Here is a 7419-nt window from a genome sequence, read left to right on the forward strand (position 1 = left end):
CAAATACAATGAATCATCCCTTTGTAACTCTCTTTGTATCACTGAAATCATGGAAAACATTTTCAGAAATGAAAAGATGAGTACATACACAATGGTCTCTACATATTCCCTGTAGACTTTTTTCTCTAGGATTTTCTTTTCTTTCAAAGAGCAGTAGCAGCCAGTCTCCTCCAGGAATGTTTGACCAAGCAGAATCTGATGCACTGATATGAAAGACCCCGGGTACTCCCTGGTAAGCGGCGGTAGTGTCCCCCACTGCAGCCCTTCTAGGGGGAGAACTAGCAGTGTCTCCTGAGATCCAAGCCATGCTGGAACTTAGGACTCTTGGAAGCTAAGCCAGCACCTCCCTTCCCGGGTAAGTGGTGGTAGTATGGCCCATTGAAGCCCTTCCAGAGAGAGACCTAGCAGTGTCTCCTGAGATCCATGCCATGTTGGAACTTAGAACGCTGTGGAAACAAATGACCTTTCTGCCTCCCTGCTTAGCAATACTGAACCTACTGCTACATGGCCTAGAGTCAAATATCCCACTTCCCCTATCCTCCTTCCCCTCCTCCTCCCCACCCATTAGCAAGTGGGAACCAGAAATCTGAGCATCTCCTGGGAGGTAGACCATAGCAAATAAGGGGCACTTCCTTCCACCATTTCTTTGAAGGCAAATATTTTTATTACTGTTTTGCTCCTTTCTGATTAATGGTACTGCTCTATTCAATATTCTGTTTTGATAAGTTCTATAGTGTTCTATATTTCATTTCATTTTGATATACGGGATTGAAAGAACAACTATTATAAAGATAACAAAATATACTGTGATACCTATTACTGTTGTTCCGGTAACCTGCTGTGAAGTTCTGTACCAATTTCACTGTACAATCTTAGTTGGCTTTATTCTGACTTGTTCTGTTGTATAGTTTCAAAATAAAAAATAAAAAAAAAAAGAAAAAGAAAGACCCAGGGTAGTAAATCACAGTGAGGGAAAGGTCAGCACTGGGTGGGGACTAGCAGGAGAGAACAGGGGTATGGATGGGTCAAACACTGAGCAGAAAGCTGGCACTCCACAGATGTGAAGATTGTACCAACTGACGATGTGCTTACCTGTGACTCAACTGAACATGTGGAAACTAATGAAATCTTAACTTAAAATTATCTTAGAATTTAATGTTTCAAAGAACTGTAGACTTAAGAGTAGAAAGTAAAACTGAGAAAAATAGAAGAAGTAAAGGGAAGGGGAAGTGAAGGAAAGGTGCTTTGCAGGACTTGAGCCCTAAGTGGAGCTCAGGACACCTGCCATGGTGCCAGCGACAGACCTGCCTTGGAATTCCACCAGACCAGGTATCTGACCTTTATTTTCAGGTTGATCCCAGAGCTGGTGAGGTCATTGGAGGTGGAGTTGGCACAAAATTTGTAAGTAGACCTTGAGCTCAGTCCAGTACTAGCCCTGCTTTAGAAAAATCACCAACTGTCCTTGCTCCTTGCAGGCCACAAAACCTCCCAGGGCCTGTGAGGGACAGCTCTGTGCACAAATGCACCCCAGGAAAACTTCCCATTCTCCCTCACCCCACTCACTTCTCATGCCTCTGTGTTGCAGGAGGCCCCAAGTCTGAGAGTCTTTCTCCCTCTAAAGTGCCCCGTGTCCTCCTCAGAAACCAACAGACCCATACCAATTCCTTCGCACTGTAGTTCTCATTTTCAGCAAGCTAGGCTTGGCCCAACTCAATCAAATTAGATTGGGCTGATTGTACCACCTTGCTTAGCAGCACCTGCTGGGAGCCAAGAAGAGAAACTCTGATCCTGAGGAGGACAGGTGTAAGCAGCACTACAGGTCCGGCCTCTCTCCCAAATGGCCCTCCCAGTGTATCCTGTGTGCTAACCATAATCAGTCCTCACTTGCTGTCAGAGGTCCCTGGACAGTGCTGTTACCACCTGTCCTCCACTTTGCAGGAAGCCTGAAATGCATCTACCTTTTCCACCCTTGTGGCATGTTGCCTCTGTGAGAAAGCAAGTGGAGTCTGCCGTGTTACTCTAATCATGGGTGCTCCACAGGGTGCTGCTCTATAACTATCTGAGAAGTGAGTGGACAGTGGGAGTGCATCCTGCCTGCCTTTCCTCCACCTTCTGTTCATATCCTAATGTATCACCCCATTCTGTGTGCCTTCTATTTTATGTCCAGGTGTACAGAGGCCAAGACTTAGGGACACTCACTGTAATGTAGGTGGTAGATGGTCTGCTCTCCAGGGTGACTGTGTGGCCTTCATAACATGGAAGCACAAGAGACCAGTGTTTGCATCTGCTCTGTCATTGCATCATGTTTAATGCCTGGTACACTGATCATTTAAGGCACCCACCAGCTCCCTCCATGATGTCTGTGTGGAACTGGGTCATCTGGCATCCCCCAGAGATTCTTGCTCTGGATACCATGGAAGCACATGGAATGACTGCCCAGTGTCCTTCAGAGTGAAGACAACTGCTCCACCCAAGCGATGGATCTTGGCAGGAGGAAAAGCTTTCCCCCGGGAAAGGAAATACTGCAATGAAGCCAGGGTCCCCGGTCTGAGAAGACCTAGTTTTAGACCCAACTCCTCCTTCCTCCTTCCCTTGTCAACTTGGAAAAGACACCATGCCTCTCAGGTCCATTCCTGTGTGTCCCCCTGAGCTATAAAGTTCATATTGGCATCTGCTTCCAAGGGACATCAGCAGAGGTGAAAGGTAACACTTTTAAATTTGTGGGCTGGAGTCATGTGTACACAGTGTACAGAATTAGAGGTAAAATCTATGAAAGGCTGGGAGGGAGCTGAACACATTGCACACAGGAATAGAAAGGGTCTAAATAATTCACTCAGTTCCACAGGTTGGGTTTAAACTTGTGATCCTGATCCCAGCTGCACTTGGAGAACTGTGGGTCTTCCAAAGTGTGGGCTGTCCCACGCTATCCCTGGAGCCCAGCCTGTTTGGGACTCCCGCACCTCATGATTGGTGTGCAGAGGAGGCGCTGGGTGGATCTGGGGCACGTGCATCAGCCTCCCCATGTGTCTGGAGGACTGTGGATATCTCAGCAAGCAGGGGAGGATCACAGGTTCCAGAGGCACCACTGCCTGTGGTGCTTGGAGAGCTGTGGAGCTTCCAACGGGCAGGTGGGTGCACAGTGTCCCTGAGGCCCAGCTTATCTGGAACTGCAGAGTTCTGAACAGGCAGAGGAGGCCCACTGGTTCTGCAGGCCCAGTGGCTTGGGGAAATGTGGTGCCAGAGTCTCAGGAGCTGCAAACATATAAGGGAATTTCCAACAGACCCTGAGGAAGCTTTCAAATAACACTTGAAACACAGAAATATAGGAAAATGACAAAATGAAAGACCAAATTACAACCTCAAACCTCCAGCTCATCTCAAGAAACCCTAGGAGCAATGTATATAGAAGGAAATATATGGCATTCACCTCAAATATCAGACACAATAACTACTGAAATTAAAAAGCAACTCCAGGAAACTTTAAAGAAATTCAAACTCAAACTAATCTCCCAGGTAAAAGAAGAACTGATAAAAGAAATGAAAGAGATTCTGAATATATCTAAAGAAAACACAGATAAAAAATTGGAGGAACTAAACAAAAAGATAGAATACCTAGATGAGCAATATAAGAAACAAACAGAATACATAATGCAGATGCACAGAGATATTCAGAAAATAAAAAAAAACTCCACTGAAAGTTGTAAAAACCACCGTAATGAAAGTGAAGATAGAATTTCAGACCTTGAAGAGAAGATTGCAGCTAGTGAACAGGAAAGGAAATATCTTTTTAAAATAACAAGGAATCAAGAAACAACAATTCAAGAACTGCAAGACGATGCAAAGAAAAATAACATAAGAATGATAGGGATTAATGAAAAAGAAGGAGATAACATAAACGATGTCAAGAGGATATTTAGAGAAGTAAAAGCTGAAAATTTCCCAAGCATGAGATCAGAAACTGACATCAGGATCAGTGAAACATATAGAACTCCAAATAGTCATAACCAAAATAAAACTACACCCAGACATATAATAATTACCATCCCAGAAATCCAAAACAAGAATAGATTATTAAAAGCTGTCAGAGAGAAAAGACAGATCACTTATAAAGGAAAACTTATGAAAATCACAGCAGACTTCTCAGCACAAACAATAAAGTCAAAAAGAGCATAGAGTGAAGTATTACAAATCCTAAAGCAAAATGATTTCCAACCTGGACTGATGTGTCCTGCAAAACTATCATTCAAAATTGATGGTGAAATATGATACTTCCATGACAGAACAGCTGAAGAACTACATGAACACCAAACCAACCCTGCAAAAAGTATTGAAAGACAGTTTAGATACACAAAGGAAAAAACCACTAAGCAAAGCAGATAATTAAACAGAACAGAAAGATAAAGATGCAAACAGCAGAGAGATAACATGTCAACAATAAACCAGCATTTAACAGTAATAACCATTGATGTAAATAGTCTCAATGCACCAGTGAAAAGAAACAGACTAGCAGAATGGATCAAGAAACAAAATCCAGCCATATGCTGTTTACAGGAAACCCATGTAACCCAGAAGGATACTCACAGACTGAAAGTCAAAGGATGGAAAACAATACTTCATGCAGCAGGAATCCAAAAAAAGGCAGGAGTAGCCATTCTGTTTGCAGACAATGTGAACTTTAAACCAACAGTGACCACAAAGGACAAAGAAGGTCACTACATACTCGTAAGGGGAAAACTCCAAGAGGAAGAGATAACTATCTTAAATATATACGCACCAAACTCCAGAACAGCCAGTTATATAAAACAATTATTAACAGAAATGAAAACTCAAATTATCAGTAACACAATTGTAAAAGGAAACCTTAATACGCCATTGACACCAAGGGACAGATCAGCCAGACAGAAAATGAGCAAAGAAATAACAGAACTGAATCACACCTGCGAACAAATGGATTTGAGAGACATATACAGAATGTTCCACCCAACAACATCAGAATATACATTCTTCTCAGCAGTACATGGATCATTCCCTAAAATAGACCATATATTAGCTCACAGACCATGTTTAAACAAATGCAAAAGAGTTGAAATCATCCCTTGCATGTTATCAGATCATACCGCTCTGAAATTAGAAATTAATGATAAAAGATACTACAAAAATCCCACAAACACATGGAAACTGAATAACACACTCTTGAGTAATCAGTGGGTCACAGAAGAAATTAAAGAAGAAATTAAACAATACCTAAAAGAAAATGAAAATGCAGATACAACTTACTAGAATTTGTGGGATGCAATGAAAGCTGTCCTCAGAGGAAAATTTATTGCACTGAGTTCCCACATCAGGAAAACAGAACTAATACAAATAAATAACGTGATGCTACACCTCAAACAGCTAGAAAAAGAAGAGCAAGTCAAGCCCAAAGCTAAAAGAAGAGAGGAAATTATAAAAATCAGAGCAGAAATCAATGCAATAGAGACTAAGAAAACAATCCAAAGAATCAACGAATCAAAAAGTTGGTTCTTTGAAAGAATAAATAAAATCGATAAGCTCCTAGCCAATCTTATTTTAAAAAGGGAAGAAAAAGCTCAAATTCATGCAATAAGAAATGAAAAAGGTGAAATCACTACAGATCCAATAGAAATACAGAAGATCATCAACATCTATTTCAAAAACCTCTACTCTCAAATGTTTGATAACACAGAAGAAATAGACAGATTCTTAGAAACATATGAAGTACCAAAGCTAGATCAAGAGGATGTAAAATTGTTTAATAACCCAATGTCTGTTAATGAAATTGAAAATGTAATTAAGTCCTTACCAACAAAGAAGAGCCCAGGCCCAGATGGATTGACTGCAGAATTCTACAAGAAATACAAAGAAGACCTAATGCCGACACTCCTCAAACTATTCAATGAAATTGAAAGGGAAGCAATGTTTCCTAAGTCATTTCTGGAAGCAAATATTACTCTAGTACAAATACCTGAGAAAGACCCAACTAAAAAAGAGAACTATAGACTGATCTCCCTAATAAACACAGATACAAAAATCCTCAATAAAATATTGGCAAATAGGATGCAGCAAATCATCAAGAAGATTATACACCATGACCAAGTGGGATTCATCCCAGGAATGCAAGGATGATTCAACATACATGAATCAATAAATGTAATCCACCATATCAATAAAGCCAAAAGTAAGAACCACATGATCATTTCTATAGATGCAGAAAAAGCCTTCAACAAGGTCCAAAATTTATTCATGATAAGAACTTTACAGAAAATTGGAATAGATGGTCTTTACCTCAATATAATAAAGGCCATTTATGACAAACCAACAGCCATAATAAATGGCCAAAAATTGCAAGCCTTTACTTTAAAATCAGGCACAAGACAAGGATGTCCTTTATCACCACTCCTATTTAATATAGTACTGAAAGTCCTAGCCAGAGCAATTAGGCAAGAGAGAGAAATATAAGGGGTAAAGCTAGGAAAAGAAGAAGTTAAATTAACATTGTTTGCAGATGACATGATACTCTACATAGAAGACCCCTAAACTCCATTGAAAGATTCTTAGATACAATAAATACAGCAATGTGGCTGGATACAAAGTCAATACTCAGAAATCAATAGCATTCCTATACACGAACAACAAAATCACAGAGAGGGAAATAAGAGAAACTACACTCTTCACATTAGCAAGCAAAAAATGAAATATTTAGGAATTACTCTTACCAAAGAAATGAAAGACTTATACAATGAAAATTATAATACACTGAAAAGCGAAATTGAAGATGATCTCAGAAAATGGAAAGACATCCCTTGCTCATGGATAGGAAGAACAAACATTGTGAAAATGGCCATTCTCCCAAAACTGTTATTCAGATTCAATGCAATCCAAATAAAAATACCATCAACATACCTTATAGATCTAGAGAAATCACTCCTAAATTTCATCTGGAACCAAAAGAGACAGAATAGCAAAGGCAATTCTAAGCAGCAAAGACAAAGCAGGAGGCATCACAATCCCTGACTTGAAGTTATACTACAAAGCAACAGTAGCAAAATCAACATGGTATTGGAATCAAAACAGAGCTGAAGATCAATGGAATAGATTAGAAGATACAACCACAACTACAAACACACTCAACCACCTTATGTTTGATAAAGGAGCCAAGCAGGTTCATTGGAAGAACGACAGCCTCTTTAATAAATGGTGCTGGAAAAACTGGCTCTCCATTTGCCGAAAACTAAAGCTAGACCCATGGCTATCACCATGTACTAAATTAAAATCTAAATGGGTCAAAGATCTGAATATTAAAACAGAAACACTAAATCTATTGGAAGTCAAATTGGGTAGAAACCTTGAAGACATAGGAGTAGGTAGAGAATTTATGAACAGGACTCAAACCGCACAGGA

Source organism: Cavia porcellus, unplaced genomic scaffold (genome assembly GCF_034190915.1).
Source record: "Cavia porcellus strain 051 isolate PalLab524CR breed Dunkin Hartley unplaced genomic scaffold, mCavPor4.1 scaffold_37, whole genome shotgun sequence".
NCBI classification, from domain to species: domain Eukaryota; kingdom Metazoa; phylum Chordata; class Mammalia; order Rodentia; family Caviidae; genus Cavia; species Cavia porcellus.